Raw genomic sequence first — 19,616 nt, 5'->3', positions numbered from 1 at the left:
TAGGAGTTCCTTCAATGACAGAAGGTTGCTTAAATGGAGAAGCAATTATTTCAGTATTATGAACTAAAATTTTTATTTCTTCTAGAGGAGGATGGACAGATTGAAATTGATTTCCATTACTTGTTTTCCATATTTTTGAAGAAGATGCTCCTGTATTAACAGAAGAATTTTTTGTGGAATTTTTGAAGATTTAGATTTAGAGTCTTTTGTAGAAGATTTTGATTGAGAATCTTTGGTAGAAGATTTTGGAGTACTTGAAGAGTTTTGTTTTTGATATTTTGAAAATACTCTTTGTTTTGCCCATTCATAAAAACTCATTTTATTGTCTGAATTTGAGGAATAATATAAATCCCAAAAATAATCTTGTTGTTTTTCTGATAAAAGTCGAAGAACATTTTTTCGAAACATTCTTTCGTTTTGATTTTTACTTTTTAAAAATTCTTGTTCACGATCAATTTCTTGAGATATAACAAATAATTGGTTTCTTTTATGAGAAGTTTCATAAATTTGCATCTCGGAACTTGTTGGAGAAAATTCAGATTCTTGATCTGTTTTTTCGTAAAAAGGTTGTGGAATATTTGGAATAAAATTAATTCCACGAAGGTGTTCAAACGATGTAGAGTGTCTTTGTTGAATCCGACATTTTGGTGATAACAAACAACAACTCATTGTATAGGAATGCTGCCAATCTTTTGTATTTCAGAAATCTACTACAACTCCTACCGCAACCGTCTAAACCCTTCAAGTTATCTACCGGAAGCTTGTCAACCGCCTTTGTCTCTCGATCGGTTGCAGTGACAAGCCTATCGACTGGTTATTCAAACCAGCAGAGGATAAATCTATCTACCGGTAGAATGCCAACTGCTTATCAAGATATCTCAAGACAAATACTTGAGACAAGACGTTCATTGCAAGATCTTTTATCAAAAGCAGAACCGACGTATCAGAAGATCTGTTGACTCTTGCATCGAGAGATAAACCGGCGTATCAAAAGATCTGTTGACTCTTGCATCGAGACAACAGGTTGCACTAAAATGGCAAAAACGCAGAATGGCTACAGATAAAGCATTCGACCGTTTATACCAGTTTTGGACCCTGGAAGTTGTCTGTATTTAAAGAAGTGTACGATCCTCATGCAGAATCATCAATGCATTTATGAAGTATTAAATGTGCATTCAATGCAGCATCAGAACGTTCAAAATAAAGACGTTGATGATTGACCTATATAAAGGGAAGATTGTTCAAGAAGTGACAAGAAGACAAGCAACACGAAAAATCTCAATCAACTCAATCACTTGAATACTATCAGAAGTCCTCATCTGATATACTGAAGCAATACTTGAGCACACTTACAAGATCATTCACTTGCTGCTCAAATAAACCCTCGCCTACAGTTTACATATCTGATCTTCAAGGATCATCCTAGGGTTTCCAAGCCTCTCGACCGCTCTGCAGTTTGAGAAGCTCAACCGGACTGTATTCATTATTGAAGAGACTTGAAGCTACTCTGAAAGCTTCCACCAGTCTGATAAGAACTGAGAATCTTATCTGTGTAAATCTAGGAGTTTTGGATTAGGCATTGGATAAGTCCTAAGTCTGAAGTGGGTGTATTGCAAGACGTTGTAATAACCAAAGTCTTCTAGTGAATTCCTTTCTAAGTGGAAGAAGGGGAGACGTAGAAGGATTAAGCCTTCGAACTTTCATAAATCGTGCCTTAGTCTTTACTGCATATTTATCTTATATATTGCTCATACATCGTGTTATAACTTGCCTTTGCATCACTAAAACCTCTGAACTATTTCCGCACTATTTAAGTTGTTCAAACCATTTTAGAAGTTGAGAAAACAGATTAAGTGAACTAAACTTCAGTTGATCATTTTGAAAATAAAGAAAATAAGTTTCAGAGTGTATTCACCCCCCCTCTACCCTCTGAACCGATCCCAACAAGTGGTATTAGAGCGGGTTCCTTTCTCAACTGCTGATCTAAAGTTTTAAAATCATGACTTCTTTCAACAAAATTCCTATGTTTTCTAAAGAAGATTATGATGACTGGAAAATTCGCATGCAGGCACATCTTGCAGCACAGGACGATGACATGCTATATGTCATAACAGACGGTCCTATCAAAATCATGAAGGTCAACCCAGCTCTAACCGTTGGTGCAGGACAAATGATTGAGAAACCAAGAGCTGAGTGGACTACTGAGGACAAAAAGAAGGCCAATCTTGACAATGTGGCCCGGGACATCCTATACAAAACACTGGACAAGAACATGTTCAGCAAAATCAAGTCATGCTCCACAGCAAAGGAGATTTGGGAGAAGCTCACTTAGCTGTGTGAAGGAAATGACCAGACCAAGGAAAACAAGCTCACCATGGCCATTCAAAAATAGGACAATGCCAAAATGAAGCCAGGGGAAACCATGGCTGAATTTGATGAACGGTTCAGTAGTATCATTTGTGATCTTATTGCTTTAGGAAAAACTTATACTAACCGTGAAATTGCTGTGAAGGTTATGAGAGCTTTGCCCAAAGAATGGGAGATCAAGACAGTGGCCATGAGGGAGTCAAAAGACTTAAGCAAGGTTGAATTGCATGATCTCTTTGCAGATCTCAAAGCCTACGAGTTCGAGCTCAACATGAGGACAGAAGATGAACCATCTACCTCTCAACCAACCAAGGCCTTAACCTCAACGGTGATGCGTCCACCGGTCGAGGAAGCTCCAAAGAGATCAGCTGAGCAAATCAGCAACGAAGCCATGACACTCTTTGTCAAGAAATTTGCTAGATTTATGCGTAAAAACAATTCTAAATTTAAAAATTATCATAAATCGGACCATACAGACGATGGTCCTACTTGTTTTAACTATGGCAAGCCAGTCCACTTCATTGCAGATTGCACCAAGCCTAAGAGCAATGATCAGAAGCAATTCTTCGAAAGAAGAAGGGGCAAGGAGGACAAGAGGACGTTTAGAAAAGGAAGAGACCAAAGGGTTCTAGTAGCAGACGAAAGCAAAAGCAAGTGGGCTGAGTCTGACTCTAACAACCCCAATACCGGAAGCTCTTCAGATGACAGCGATGATGAAAAGGTGGAATGCCTTATGGCTGACATCGAAGAAGAAGCTGAGGAGGTATTTGACTTTGGTTCACCTGAATTTAATCACAGTGATCTAGTTACTGCTTTACACGAAATGGCTAATGAATACAAAGCATTATCCAAGGAATTCGAGGAGGTAAAGGCAGAAAGAGCTGACCTAAAAGATAAGTCAAGCGAATCAAGCTGCATGCAGCGAAAGGAGCTTGATGGTCTTAAGGTCAAGCTAAGTCTGCTGGCTACTGAGAATGACACCTTGAAAAGAGTGTTCCAAGAAACCTTGACTGAGAACAAAAAACTACTTGAAACAATTAAGGCTTGGAATAAATCTTTTGCAACCATTGACAAGATTCAAGAAATCCAAAGACCGGCACATGACAAAACCGGTCTAGGGTTTGGAACAAATGAACAGTCTATGGAATCTTGTATTCAGTCAAGCCTGGACAAAGGCAATCTTAACAAAATAAGATTTGTCAGGTCTAGCACGATATATGAACATGATGAGTGCAGCTTTGACAAAAATCAGAAAGTATCTAACGAACGAAGCTCTAAGCATAGAGGGCTGGGATATGTGGATCCCTAGATCTCTAATCAAAGAGGAACTTGGATTAAACCAAAACCTAATGAAAGAAGAAAGGGAAACCAATCTAATTTCAAAAGGCCATGGAATGAGTCTAACTACTCTAAGAGAAGATGGTCAAAGGAGAAGCCTTACCAGTACTTTAATTGCAGGCCAGTTCAAAAGAGGTACAGGCTAACTGATAAAGATAAAAAAAGGCAAGCAGCACACAGCAACCTCACAAGCACACACATTTACTGCTTATCGACCGCACAGATTTCTGGACACACACACGGGCAAACCTGTAAGGGTGTTCCAGGTGTGGGTCCCGAAAGGGCTAATCCGACCTGGACCCTACTAGATATGGGTACCAAAAGTTCTTCACTTTTTTGCAGGTACTAAAAGTCCAAACGGGCGAGAAGACCACTTCTATCAAGGACACTACCTGGTACTTAGATAGTGGTTGCTCACAGCACATGACAGGGAATCCAGAACTTCTAACAGAAGTTGTGCTGTGCAAAGGACCAAAGATCAGCTTTGGAGACAACTCCAAAGGTAAAACCGTGGGTAAGGGTAAGATTATCCATGGTAACATCATTATTAAAGATGTGTTGCTTGTTGACAAACTGTGCTATAATTTGATAAGTATTAGTCAACTATGTGACAATGATCATTCGGTCGAGTATCACAAACACACTTGCATCATCAAAAATGACAAAGGTGAGACTCTTATGACCGGTGTAAGAGACCTAAACACCTACAAGGTAAACTGGTCTTGCTCACATATTTCTTCACCTACTTGTCTTACTGCTCATCATGATAAACATTGGTTGTGGCATAAGCGGTTAAATCATCTAAATTTTAAGTCCATTTCTAACTTGAGGAAGCATGATTTGGTTTCTGGTCTGCCTGAAGGAGATTTTATAAAAGACAAAGTTTGTCCTGCTTGTCAACTAGGAAAGCAGGTGAGAGCAACCTTTAAAAATAAAGGGTGTATGTCTTCTTCCAAATGCTTAGATTTACTTCACATGGACCTATTTGGTCCTATACCAGTAAGAAGCATAGGGGGAATGAGATATGCTCTTGTTGTTATAGATGACTTTTCTCGATTTACTTGGGTCATCTTTCTCTCTTCAAAAGATCAAACTGCACCTCACCTGATTAAGCTTTTTAAACGCTTGCAAAATGAACAATCTACTGTGATAGATAGAATCAGGAGTGATAGAGGGACTGAATTTTTAAACACCACTCTTATGACTTATCTAGATGATCAGGGAATCAAGCATGAGTTGTCAGCTGCTAGATCCCCACAGCAAAATGGGGTGGCTGAAAGAAGGAACCGTACTTTAAAAGAAGCAGCCAGAACTATGATTGCTGATTCAAATGTTTCTCAAAGGCTTTGGGCAGAAGCAGTTAACACAGCTTGCTATACTCAAAACAGATCTATGATTAATAAACGATTTAACAAAACTCCATATGAGATCTGGAATGGCACAAAACCTGATATTTCATACTTCAAAATTTTTGGGTGCAAATGCTTTATCCACAACAATGGAAAAAATCATTTGACAGCTTTCGATGCCAAAGCAGACGAAGGAACTTTTATTGGTTACTCAGCCGTTAGCAGAGCTTATCGAGTGTTCAATCAAAGATCACTAACGGTCGAGGAAGCCATTCATGTTGTTTTTGATGAATCTACTCTTTGTACAGAACAAACTCAAGGGAGCATAAATGATCTGAGTCATAGACTGGAAAACACAAATCTATAGGAAGAGAGTGACAGTGATCCATATCCTCCAAAGAAGGATGATCCAGTTCCCTCTACCGTGTGTGATCAAACAAGGCCAGAAGAGGATCCACCGGTTGATAACGATCCTCCTGCCAATGATGATCCAGTAAACGAGGACGTTTGTCAACCAATTGATGACAACCCTCTAGGGAATTATTTTAGGTGGAACAAAGATCATCCACCTGGGTTGGTCATAGGTGACCCTTCTGCTCCTCGAAAAACACGTGGTCAAATGATTAATGAATTCTTGCATGCAGCTTTCATATCTCAGGTAGAGCCCAAGAAGATAGATGAAGCTCTATCAGATGCCAGCTGGATTGAAGCTATGCAAGAAGAGTTGAATCAATTCACCTGCAACAATGTTTGGCATCTAGTTCCTCGACCGGAAAATCAAAATGTGATTGGAACTAGATGGGTGTTTCGTAACAAGATCGATGAACATGACACTGTTGTGCATAACAAAGCTCGGCTTGTTGCACAAGGATTCAGACAAGAAGAAGGCATAGACTTTGAGGAATCCTTCGCGCCAGTTGCAAGACTAGAAGCAATCCGCATCTTTCTTGCCTATGCAGCTTTCAAGTACTTTAAAGTTTATCAAATGGATGTCAAGTCTGCATTCCTCAATGGTCTACTTCAAGAAGAGGTGTACGTTGAACAACCACCAGGTTTTGTCAATCCTACTCATCCTCAATATATCTATAAACTTGACAAAGCCCTCTATGGATTAAAACAAGCACCGCGTGCATGGTATGATACATTACTAAAATTTTTACTGGAACATGATTTCCAAATTGGAACGGTCGATAAGACCTTGTTTAAATTTGTAAAAGGTGATCATGTGTTACTAGTACAAATTTATGTTGATGACATTATATTTGGGTCAACTAACCCCAAGTTGTGCTCAAAGTTCTCTAAGATGATGCAGGAAAAATTTGAAATGAGCATGATGGGCGAGCTAAATTTCTTTCTTGGATTGCAAGTGAAGCAACTTGAAACTGGAATATTTATCAATCAATCCAAGTATGCCAAGGAATTGGTAAAGAAGTTTGGAATGGAACAGTGCTCAACTGTATCTACCCCCATGAGTGCATCAATCAAGCTTGATAAAGATGAAGGGGGAATCCCGGTCGAGGTAACAATGTATCGAGGCCTTATTGGCTCATTGCTTTATTTGACTGCCAGTCGACCGGATATCATGTATTCAGTTTGTTTATGTGCTAGATTTCAAGCAGCACCTAAGCAATCTCATTTCATTGCCGCCAAACGAATAATTAAATATATTAAAGGAACTACTAATGTGGGTCTTTGGTATCCCAAAGATTCAAATCTTAATCTTATTGGCTATTCAGATGCTGATTATGCAGGTTGTAGAATTGATCGCAAAAGTACAAGTGGCACATGTCAATTCCTTGGAGATAGACTAATTTCGTGGTCAAGTAAGAAGCAGACATCAATTGCTACCTCGACCGCCGAAGCAGAATACCTTGCTGCTGGCAGCTGTTGTGCTCAAATACTCTGGATTCAACAGCAGCTTAATGATTATGGAATCCGGTCGAGTGAAACTCCAATCTACGGTGACAATACAAGTGCCATAGCCATCACTCACAATCCAGTGATGCACTCTAGGACAAAACACATTGATTTCAGGCATCACTTTATCCGAGATCATGTCTTAAAGAAGGAAATCAGGCTGGAATACATCTCTACCGATCAGCAAGCAGCAGACATATTCACCAAGCCTTTACCGGATGCTAAGTTTTCATATTTTCGAAATATTCTTGGCTTAGTAGATCTAAGTTAGTATGCATGCTTTTAGGGGGAATGATTGCTAGTATGACTTTAATAGCTTAGCTGTTACATTGCTATAAATGTTGGCATATCATCCGCCTTTAGCTAGTCTCTGACAGGCTCCGTACTAGCAGCTTTGTGCTTTGAACCAAATGACATTGATTGGGCGCGGTGATTATACTCTTCAAAACTTTTTGAATTTCAAAAATACTTTTCATGACATCACCATATGGCCCATATGTTCCTATATATACTTCTTTACACTCGTATATCAACCTTTCACCGTTGCTAAAGCTTTCATATTGCATTAAAAGTTCTATCGTATTACTATCAAGCTTTTGCTTACTCTCTGCTCGAGTTCTTATCTACAGCTATCATGTCGATCCAGAAGACTTGCCTTGCAATCAACTTTGATTCCGTTATTGAGGCAAACAATGCAGGAATCACTGAGGTCTTCACCATTCTTGAAGCCTCTGGACTGAAGAAGTTTTTGGGAAGCAGCGCCATCTGCGATCTGCCTGTCTTGAAGGAGTTCTTTGCAACCGCTCAAATCGAGCATGGGACTGTCAAATGCTTGATCCGGACAGAGTCCTACTCCTTCAATCAAAAGTTCTTCGCCAGCACATTTGATCTGCCCTCCAGGGGTTTGACAAAATGCGCGGATCTTCCCGATGGTAACTGCTCATACTGGTTGAAGGAATTCTCAACCACTGATGCTCCGATCAAACTGCCGGCTCAGAAGACATCTCTTAAAGCTCTATTCAGGCTATTGACCAACATCATGGCCAAGAATCTTCTTGCCAAGGCTGGATCGTACGACAAGGTGACGATGGAGAAATTCCAATACATGGCTTGTATCGCCTCCAAAATCAACATCAACTGGTCAGACATATTGTTCACTACTTTATGTGAAATGATCAGGGGAAAAGGGCAATCCGAGGGATTTGCTCTGCAAATTTGCCACACCTTGAGCGTCCTTGGAGTAGACTTCTCCAAGACTGAGCCTCTGCATCCCACCAAATGGCTCAACAAGTCTACAATCTTCAAGTTTCTGAACAAGAAAGAGGTTGTGGTCGACACTCTGCATTCAACCACAAGTGTTGTTGCTGTCACTCAACCGCTTTCAACAGTCCCGGTAGCGGCCAAACCAGCCCATACCAAGAAATCTGCCAAGCTTCAACTTATCATAGAGTCTGACTCTGAAGAAGAATCATGTGAGAACGTTCCACTGATTCAAGCCTTCAGCAAGTCATCTCCTTCTGTCTCCAAAGCAGCTGTGCCATCCACGCCTGCAGGCGAGAAGAAGAGGCAGCACAAGAAGTTAAAGTCCCTTTCTGGACTTGCTCCTACCGTTCCAACACCAATTCTGCCAACGGTCGAGACTACTACCACTACTGCTACTACTGCTCCACGTCCTACCAAGGGTGTGATAATCATGGAAGGTGCCTCATCAACTCCAAAGGTCACTCTCGCTGATCCCAAGGACAAAGGGAAAGGTGTGATGATCTACTCACCTAAGGCTCAACCAGCAGCTACTGTAGAGCTCAACTTGATCATCTCTCACGTTCTCCGCACTGTCAAGCGTCACCTACAGCGCTTTGACAGATGGCATCATTCCCGTACTCACCTGACGCTTGCTCAAATATTTCCTAAGTGGAAAGCTCTGAACGTTATTGAGCAGAAGATGCTTCTTTTTGCTGACACTGAAGACATCGTGGAGGCTCTGGGAAGAAGACAGCTCATCGACTTGAAGCTTCGAGGAAGCCTGATATCTCTGTTGATTACTGAGCGTGTCACGAACTTCAAATCCAAGAGTCCTACCGCCACCGATGACTTTGTGATTTTGACCGGACTACAGAATAGTCTACGTCAAATCACTCAACTACTTCAGCACTTCCAAGCTCTTAACAACGTAAAGACGACAGCTTCAGCAGCTTGTATACAGGCTTATGGACTGGAAGCACAGGTGATGATGAAGATCTTTCTTACCCAAGATCAGGGTGAAGAAGACGTCTCTGCTATTACTCTTTCAGATGGGATTCTGACCGGTCTCATCACTGCTGACCTGTTTCAGTCATCCGCTCTAGGATCGATTGTGGCAGCATCTTCATCGGTCGACTCCGCCTCAACCATAGTCCCAGCAGTAATTCAACCGGAAGCAGCTGTGACTGCTCACTCATCTCCAGCGGCGACCGCTCACACCTCTCCCAGTCGTCTAAAAGATTTTTTAGAAGTGATTGAACAAGAAATTCCTGTCACCTCTCTGACAGAGGCTCCTTGCAGCAGTGAAGCAGTAGTGCCCCCAACAGAGATACCAAGCACTATTGTATCACTTGCACCTCCAGAACAACCAGTGACTGATGCTGACCCAGCACTTCAACCGTCTCCATCTACTGAAAAGTTTGTGGAAGATCTCCTAATGGATGAACCGAGTGCTGATCCTGCTACTCCACCAACCATCTTGGCTGCAGTCGAGACCCCTACATCTCCAGCTGTACCACTATTGGAAGGTACATCAGCTAGCTCACCAGCCAGATCACCAGCATCACATCATCTTGAGTCTGGCCCGGCTTCACCAAGGAATGACACACAGAGTCAAATGCTTCAGACTGATGACTCATATATTGAAGCCATGGCAGCAGCTCTGGATCACACATTGATGAATAGGCTTCATGAGCTCCTGCAAACAGTTCGATCCTTTTCACAAGACATCACAAACACATCCTCATGGGTTGACAATTCACGCAAGACGATGATTCGGCATTTTGAGACCGTGTCTCGAGACCTTGCTCATCTGTCCAAAGAGATCACTGCCCATCATCGCACTCAAATCAAAACGCTCTCTACCGTCTTCGAACAAGTTGTCAGATCCGAAAACCGCCTTCATAGGCAGTTGAATGATCGGATGGACACTATGCAAGCTACTCTAATTGCTCAACTAGATGCAAAAATTGATACTATGCAAGCCTGCCTTGGCACTCAACTCACTGAGATCGTCCTTCGACTCAACCAAGGTGATGCCAAAAAGGGGGAAGAAGAGCAACGAAGAGCAGCAGAGGCAAGAAGACGTGAAGAAGAATCCAGAAGAAAGGAAGAAGCCGACAGAAGAAGAAGAGAAGGCAATAGGTCAGGAGGAGCCAGTTGGTTCAAAAGATGAACAACTTGTCTCTTCTTTACTTATCGCAGCTGTATCTCATTTTGTTTTTCTTCAGTAGGTGTAATAAGAATGCTTATTGTAATTAATGAAATTCATTCTCTCAATGAAGTTCATTTTAATGCTTTCATATTGTTTTTGGAGCACTTAAGTTTTGTCATCACCAAAAAGGGGGAAATTGTTGAATCCGACATTTTGGTGATAACAAACAACAACTCATTGTATAGGAATGCTGCCAATCTTTTGTATTTCAGGAATCTACTACAACTCCTACCGCAACCGTCTAAACCCTTCAAGTTATCTACCGGAAGCTTGTCAACCGCCTTTGTCTCTCGACCGGTTGCAGTCACAAGCCTATCGACTGGTTATTCAAACCAGCAGAGGATAAATCTATCTACCGGTAGAATGCCAACTGCTTATCAAGATATCTCAAGACAAATACTTGAGACAAGACGTTCATTGCAAGATCTTTTATCAAAAGCAGAACCGACGTATCAGAAGATCTGTTGACTCTTGCATCGAGAGATAAACCGGCGTATCAGAAGATCTGTTGACTCTTGCATCGAGACAACAGGTTGCACTAAAATGGCAAAAATGCAGAATGGCTACAGATAAAGCATTCGACCGTTTATACCAGTTTTGGACCCTGGAAGTTGTCTGCATTTAAAGAAGTGTACGATCCTCATGCAGAATCATCAATGCATTTATGAAGCATTAAATGTGCATTCAATGCAGCATCAGAACGTTCAAAATAAAGACGTTGATGATTGACCTATATAAAGGGAAGATTGCTCAAGAAGTGACAAGAAGACAAGCAACACGAAAAATCTCAATCAACTCAATCACTTGAATACTATCAGAAGTCCTCATCTGATATACTGAAGCAATACTTGAGCACACTTACAAGATCATTCACTTGCTGCTCAAATAAACCCTTGCCTACAGTTTACATATCTGATCTTCAAGGATCATCCTAGGGTTTCCAAGCCTCTCGACCGCTCTGCAGTTTGAGAAGCTCAACCGGACTGTATTCATTATTGAAGAGACTTGAAGCTACTCTGAAAGCTTCCACTAGTCTGATAAGAACTGAGAATCTTATCTGTGTAAATCTAGGAGTTTCGGATTAGGCATTGGATAAGTCCTAAGTCTGAAGTGGGTGTATTGCAAGACGTTGTAATAACCAAAGTCTTCTAGTGAATTCCTTCCTAAGTGGAAGAAGGGGAGACGTAGAAGGATTAAGCCTTCGAACTTTCATAAATCGTGCCTTAGTCTTTACTGCATATTTATCTTATATATTGCTCATACATCGTGTTATAACTTGCCTTTGCATCACTAAAACCTCTGAACTATTTCCGCACTATTTAAGTTGTTCAAACCGTTTTAAAAGTTGAGAAAACAGATTAAGTGAACTAAACTTTACTTGATCATTTTGAAAATAAAGAAAATAAGTTTCAGAGTGTATTCACCCCCCCTCTACCCTCTGAACCGATCCCAACAGTCTTGAAGATTGCTGAATATTTTCAGAGTTTGAAGATGTTGAAGATTTTGATGAAAAGTGAGTTGAACACTTCCATCATCATTTTCAATTATTTGAGAAATATTTTTATTTGATGACTCTTGAGGACGTGTATGTACATGCTCAAGATTCCAACTTAAAGAATTAGTTATAGTTTCCCAATTTAATCTTTTAGGAATTATAACACTTGTATGTAATGGATTTGATTCCATTAAAAGAGTTTCTCCTTTTGGAGAAGATTTGAGTGCACAAGGTGCGAGAGTCGTACTCATTACCTTGTAATAAACACGGTAAATAAGTGCAACAGCTTTTGATCTTTCATCAATTTGTAAATTTTTTCTTTGAATATCTAAAGTAAGAGAATTTAAAATTGCACCATCATCTAATGATATTGAATAATTTGGATAACAGTTAAAATAAACTGGACCACTTTCTAAATTTGATTCTAAAATAGATAATAAAGAATTTGAAAAATTTAAATGTCTTTTATCTCTTAAGAGTAAAAGAATTGGAATATCTAAGCCTAATCGAAATAAAGGCTTTACTGCTACTTGAACTAAACCGATATGAAGAAATTTATGCTTCTTATGGTGTTCTAAAATTGTTTCTTTTGAAAATAATCTTATCTGTGTAAGATTTTTTGTAATTGGAATTGTTTGTTCACAAATCTTGATTGAGTAATCTTGTTTAAAATCAAAATTTCCTACTTCATAAATTGTTTTATAATTTATTTTAGGAATTGACCAATTTTGTAATCTTTGTTCGATTTGAGCTATTTGTATTTCTTTACAATTTAAACTTTCTTGATTTCTATCAACATGTATTTCTCCTTCTTCATCTATTTGAATACTACTACTATTACAATCATAATTCTTACTTGACTTCATACTACTGGACCTTGACATCCTAGAGAACAAAGGAAGAGACCAAGACATAGCTAATTCAAACAATTAAATTTTACCTTGCAACTTAATCGCTTAAGTTTACCTTGTGATCTGACGTAGAGGGAACACCAATCGTCTTACTTCTCTATCAACGAGACTTACTGCAACCTCTTAACGGCTTACTGCTATGATATTATCATTATTTTTTATTTTAACTAGTTTTTGTGTGAAAAAATATCCACAAATGATATAGATGAAATTTATTTTTTTTTCTATCAAAATTTTAAATTTGATTAAATGTTATCATTATTTTTTAATTACACTTAATTTTTTTGTATCCATATACTTGTGAAAATATCCATAAATTCTATCTATAATGATATTCTAAATTTTGGTTCATAATTTGAAATTTGATCAAATGTTATAATTAATTTTTTATTTCAGTTAATTTTTGTGTCTGCATATTGTGAACATTTCTAAAAATGCTATATATGATAAGATAAAAATTTTCAGTTATATATTTGATTAGATGTTATCACTTATTAAGACTTTTCTATTTATTATAATATACTAGTTTTTTTAAAAAATTGAAAATTTGATATGATGTTAATATCAGTATTTTTCGTGTTCATATATTTATATATACATATATGTATTAAAATTTTCTTAAATGCTATTAATAACGCACAAATTTTCTATTCAAAATTTGAAATTTGATCGAATGTTATAACTAATTTTTTATTTTAGTTAATTTTTTTATATCCATGTCTACATAAATTTTTTTTATAAATTACATGTATTCTTTGTATCCACATATGCATGAAAATTTTTATAAATGACATATATATGTGTACTAATTTTCAAATAAAATTTTGAACTTTGGTAATATATTATCACTTTTTTAATAAAAAAATTAGTTATTTTTTGTTTATATATATATTATAATTTTCTATAAGATATTATAACCGACCCTTATTGAATAAAAAATAATTAAAGTAATCAAATATATTTATCGACAATGAAAAAAAATGATATTTATTCTTCATATATTTATTTATATTTTTCTATTAGTAACGATTTCACACAGTTAAGATAAAAAAAAGAGCTAATTTAACCTCACAAAAATTATCATCTATATTTAAAGCGTTATCTAAAATAATATTAATATTTTTTACTATAATATTTTAAAATCAAATAAATTTATTATATCATATCAATAATTTTAGATAAAATTTAAAATACAATTTTTTCATTATACTAGTTGACATATATAAAAAAGGGTTTTGTATTTGATTTTTTAAGTAAAATCAAAATTTTATTATTTAAAAAAACAAAAAAAATTTTGAAGAAATATTTAATTTAATTTTTAAATATTATAAATTTAAATTTACTCAGTTACATATAAATTACGAAACCGACCGAGTTCAAGAAACTATATAAATTAGTATATTTTTATGAGCCAACAAAATGAGCCGAACCCGGTCCAAAACCCGAGCTCAATCTGGTGAGCCACTAAACGAGCCGAGCTGGCAAGCCACTAAACGAGCCAAGCCCGAGCACGAGCCGAAAAGCCACTAAACAAGACGAGCCCGAGCTCGAGCTTGCGAGCCACTAAACGAGCCGAGCAAACGAGACATTAAACGAGCCGAGCAAACGAGACATTAAACGAGCCAAACCCGAGCTCGAGCTAACGAGCCATCTAAACGAGCCGAGCTCGAGCTCGAGCTTCCGAGCCTATTAACGAACATGTTCGCGAGCTAATGAGCCGAACATCCTTAAGCTCAAGTTCAGCTCGTTAAAATTTCCGAGCTCAAAATCAATCTCGGGCTCGACTCGATAAGCTAAGGAATGAGCCCGAACGAGATTTTTCACGAACCGAGCTTCGAATAACTCGTGAACAGTTTGGTTCATTTACATCCCTAATTTGTGTGCATTATTTTATGTAATTTTTATGTCTAGTTTGCATGCATTCGTATTGTCTCATTGTGTTTTTATGTTTTTTATTGTGATTTATTTCATATGTATACATTTCACTCTTCGGGTTGTTTTTTGTAGGAAGTTGTGAAGAAATCATGATTTTTGGGCAAGAGAAGAGCCGCAAGAATGAATTACGGAGAAGCAATGGTAAAAAATTTATTTTTGCTTATATATATATATATATATCCAATTCCAATCTTCACAGTCCACAATCAAGTTCAAGATGTTTTAAAGCTGCTGTCCAAATTTTGGCTCGATCCGACGGCTAGAACTCGAGATATGATTTTTTCAAGAAAACTGCACGCTGGAGAGGACACAGGCACAGACCTAGGCACGGGGTCCGTTCATGTCGCGAAATTGATAGATTTTGGGCAGAACTTTTTCCGCCTAGGCGGTAAAAATGACGCAGACTTAAAATTCAAAATTTTTGACATTTTAAAAGTCTTGATTCGCGGGCTTTATTTGATGGGCTTTCAACCACATATAAAAAGAAGATATCAGACGTGAGACGCGAGGAGAGGAGGCGGCCATCAAGAGCGCAGAAAGGGAGAAGATCGTGAAAAACTCAAGAAGGAACACCAACCGCAGAGAAGCGATTTATTTCTTTTCATCTTAAATTACTTTTGTTTGTTGGGATTTAGCGGATCCTACCCCCAAAACTTTGTTTTGATTTCTTCTTGAAGATTGAATTTGGTTTTTAAGCGTTCTTGATTATATTATTGTGTTTATTTCAATTTTGGTGATTGATCAACTTCGAATTGATTTTATGTGTTATAGTTGATATCGAAAGGAGATTTTATAACATGATAGAGTAATATAATCTATGGTTCTACAACTTGCATAGACATATGATGTTGGATACATGTTGATAGTCATAGTCCAATAGGTCGAAAGCTAGAGGATTCCACAAATCGTTAATGCAATTGCAATTGTTAAATAACACAAGGACACTTGGTTATTATAATTTGTTAATTAGATTAATATAGTTCGACATATTATATTGATAGATTAGGAATTCCGTCAAAAGCATGACTTGAGAACTGAATTTCAATAGTTAGATAAGGAAAGGGGTAGGTGAACCGAGATTCTAACAATCGTTTATTTGTTTTCTAAATTTAATTTTATTATTTTGCTTTTATTTCATATTTTATTTTACTTTATTAATTTATTCTCATCTCATCTTAATTAACTAAAGAATAATATTTGAGTAATTTCGTCGTAAACCAATCTCTGTGGGACGATACTCTTGTTTATGTACACTATATTATTACTTGACTCGTGCAATTGCGATTTATTTGAGCTTAATTGATAGATTTATATGAGTTGATTTTCAGTGGTAGTATTTGCTCGATCAAGTTTTTGACTCCGTTTCCGGGGATTGAAATCGACAATTTTTACTTTTTGTTATTTTCTTTAGTTAATTTCTTTATTTTTATTTATATAGTCTATTTTATTTCTTCGTGATCTATCGTTTTCTATTTTTTTTTTTTGCAGGAATTCATCTGGTGTAATACTTTGAGATGATCCATCGACAAGTATTCACTAGTTTTACCCAGGAATATGGAGAACCATTCTACGCAGCATGGGAGAGATTCAATAATTTGGCTAGCACTTTCCGGTATCATGATTTCTCTAATTATGCTCTTCTTAATTTTTTTTCTCGATGGTTTGGATGCAGTGATAAGGATATGGGCAATTGATGGAGCTTTGCAAACTGGTAGTCCACTATTTTGCCGAGATGATGACAGTGTGATATACATGTTAGATGATGTGACAGAGTTTGATTATTACCGGTATTGGGATTTCACACCACATATTTGAAACCACCAATACCCACAAGAAACTCATTACTCATATTTTACGGGCCAGCCATTTGAGATTCACAGTGATGAGTTGGAAGATTTTATAGAAGAAATAGTGTATGATGGAAATATGGTGTCAATCAAGTTGAAGGATGACGGAGTTTAAGAGGCTATCGATTTGAGCTCATCGATAGTATTACCATGCACACATCCCCAAGATCTTTCTCTTCCAACAACACCAATCTCACAAGAAATTGTTTTGCAAGAGCCAAAAGAGATTTTCTCTTCCCATCTTTACCAGCTGCTATGAAGTGTTGTTGAGGTGATGAGCTTAAACTGCATACATTTGGCCAAGCTTGAGGGCACATGGAAAGAAGACCCATTTGTGGTGTCATATGACACTTACTTTGGGCGTCAACCGCTCTTTGATGAGTGCTTCTGAGGGTCGAGCCGAAGATTCAAAATCAGGCGCTACTTGGGAGGCAACCCAAGATTTTTACTTCATTTTATTTTTCTTATTTAGATTTAGTTTTTATCTAGTTGTTGCATTATTTTGAGTAGATCATGTTTAATCCCTTAAAAATAATTATTTGCAAGGTGAATTCATGGGAATATTGATGGCCTAAGAGATGTGGTGCAACAGCAGCAGATGGATATACACCACGATGATTGATCAGGTGATATGAATCTAGGAGGTGCTCGAAGATTCATATTGTTTCAAGATTTGCTCCATGATTTACAATCGAGAGTTGAAGGGTTTGGAATACATGGAAACCAATTAGGAATGCTTGAATATTATTTTGGAGGTTATTATAATTTTATTGAGGTCAAAGAGTTCAAGAAAGTGAAGAAAATGAAGGCCTAGTTCGAAGCCCGAGCGCGCCCGCGTTGCCGAGTGAAAATTTTACGATGATAATGCGAACATAGCGCGCCCGCGCCTGCACTGCACCTGCGCAAGTCATGCGCGCCCGCGCCTGCTTTCTCTCACAGACACTTCAGCATGTTTGTGTGTGTTCGGGGATTTTTAATATATTTTGATATATTGTGATATTTTGAGTCTTTTAAGTTTATTAGAAAACTTTTAGGAGATATCTTTGATATCTTTAAATATATTCTGCAATATTTTGCATGATTTTTTATTATTTTGTAGTTGTATTATAAATACAACAAAGACATTCATTATTAAATAACATAGTTTATATTATTGATTTTTATCAGTCTTAAAATTCTTTCTAGAATTTTGTAAAAGCTTTGCTTTGTTTTTAATTAATCAAAAATAAAACTTATCAAAGTTTAGTTATTTTGTGGCATTTTTCAATTGATTATCTTCGTGGATTGTCAGAAACAAGTTTTTTGAAGGTTTCGTTGTGATTAATTGTTTATCCTCGTGATTATATGTTGCTAGTTTCGTTGTAAACTAGAGATGGATATCCGAAACTTACTTGTTCAAAAGATCGGGACAACACAATTGAATCTTATTGTCTATTGGATTGAGGGTACGATTTTAATATAATCGTGTTTGCCTTCCATGCATCCAAGATTCGCATCATTTGTTATCAAAGCTTAAGGTTCCATTGATTCAAGTAAGTGGTATCTTTCTATTTTTTCTTCTTATCCGTTCCTCGTGTTCTTCGTCCTTCTTCTTTCGTTCTTAGTTGAATATTTTTTTCGTTGAACTTCTGTGTCGTTTCTGTCAATCTTGTTTCCTAAGTTTTGTTTCTTGTGCTACAAGTTATTATTCAAAAAAAAGATAAAAATCGAAAATTTAAAAAAAAGGATATTTGAAATCGGTCAAAAAAAAAGAGTGAAGACCGAAATTGTCAAAAAAAAAGAAAGCAAATAACTTGTGGTCAATTTTCTTGTGTCTTGTTCATCCTTGGGTGCCAAGTTTTTCAATCTTCATAAATTAAATTCCTTGTTTTGCGCAGCCTACATGAGTCGATTGGCAAGTGTTTACAAGTTTTGAACTTGTGAGTTTGATAGAAACAAAACCACAAAGCATAAAGCTATTCCATATTTTGAGCAAAAAAAAGAGTGATTGAGTGATTTTCTTTGGAGTGACTAGTGAGAATTTGAGTGAGGAATATTTTATTAGTAATCTTTTTTTTTTGTAGGTACAATGTTTGAAAGAAAATTAGATGAGTATAGGGAGAGTGAAAGGAGATTTGATTATGGGAGTAGGAGAGAGAGAAAAATCGAGGGATATAGTGATGTGTATAGATATGATGACGGGGAAAGAAATTTTGAATATTATTTGGATAGGTTGAAGAAAAATAAAATTCCGTCGTTCCATGGAGATATGGATCCGGAGTCATATTTGAATTGGGAGAAAAGGGTAGAGAATATATTTGTAGGTAGTGATGTTTCAGAAGCTAAGAAGGTTAAATTTGTTTTACAAGAAGTTACCGACTATGCTTGCACTTGGTGGGATAAAGTGTTGGTGAATAGGAAAAGGCATGGAATGAGTCATATTTCTACATGGGATGAGATGAAGAGAGCTATGCGGAAATGTTTTTCTCCTAACCACTGTGAAGCTTCCAAGCGTGAACATCAAGGTACATCTAAACTTTCATTCTAATACCTTTGATATTGCATGCTTTATGGTGTCATAGAAAAGATAAACATGATATGAGTCAATGTCTAAAGAAGGTTATGATGAAAGTGGCGAATTCTTGTGTAGAAGTTGAATCTAATGTTGTCGTCGAGGTTGAATCTAAATGTGAAGTGGAAGTAATTGAAAAATTTGAGGGTGAAACTTCATTGATTGATGATGTGAGTGTTGAAATTTGTGCGGTGGAAGGTGAATGGCTTGATGAAAAACCTTCTATTGTACATGGTGTGGTTGATAGTGGTGTTAGTGTTGGCAAATGTTAAGTGGTAGGTGAGTTTGTAGTTGTTGAAGAGTCATCTAATATTTTTGTGGTAGATGAGAGTCCTATAGATGTTCATAGTGAGACTAGTAATTTGTTGGATGAGTCTTGTAATATTGCTATTCAATTGAGTCCAAAAGAATTTCTTGAGGATCAATTGGAAATTCAAAATTTGAGTGATATG

At 37.2% G+C, this 19,616-nt stretch overlaps 1 non-coding gene across 1 annotated transcript; it reads right to left on the bottom strand.

Moving 5' to 3' along the window:
- Positions 1 to 16,281: 16,281 nt before the first annotated feature.
- LOC140869997 (small nucleolar RNA R71) lies at positions 16,282 to 16,390 on the bottom strand. The gene has a single exon (XR_012146983.1). It is a non-coding gene; the product is annotated as a small nucleolar RNA R71 (small nucleolar RNA).
- Between the last annotated feature and the right edge of the window lie 3,226 nt (positions 16,391 to 19,616).

Source organism: Henckelia pumila, chromosome 4 (genome assembly GCF_033568475.1).
Source record: "Henckelia pumila isolate YLH828 chromosome 4, ASM3356847v2, whole genome shotgun sequence".
NCBI classification, from domain to species: Eukaryota; Viridiplantae; Streptophyta; class Magnoliopsida; order Lamiales; family Gesneriaceae; genus Henckelia; species Henckelia pumila.
The sequence above is the reverse complement of the archived record's forward strand: the minus strand, read 5'-3'. Positions and strand labels throughout refer to the sequence as shown.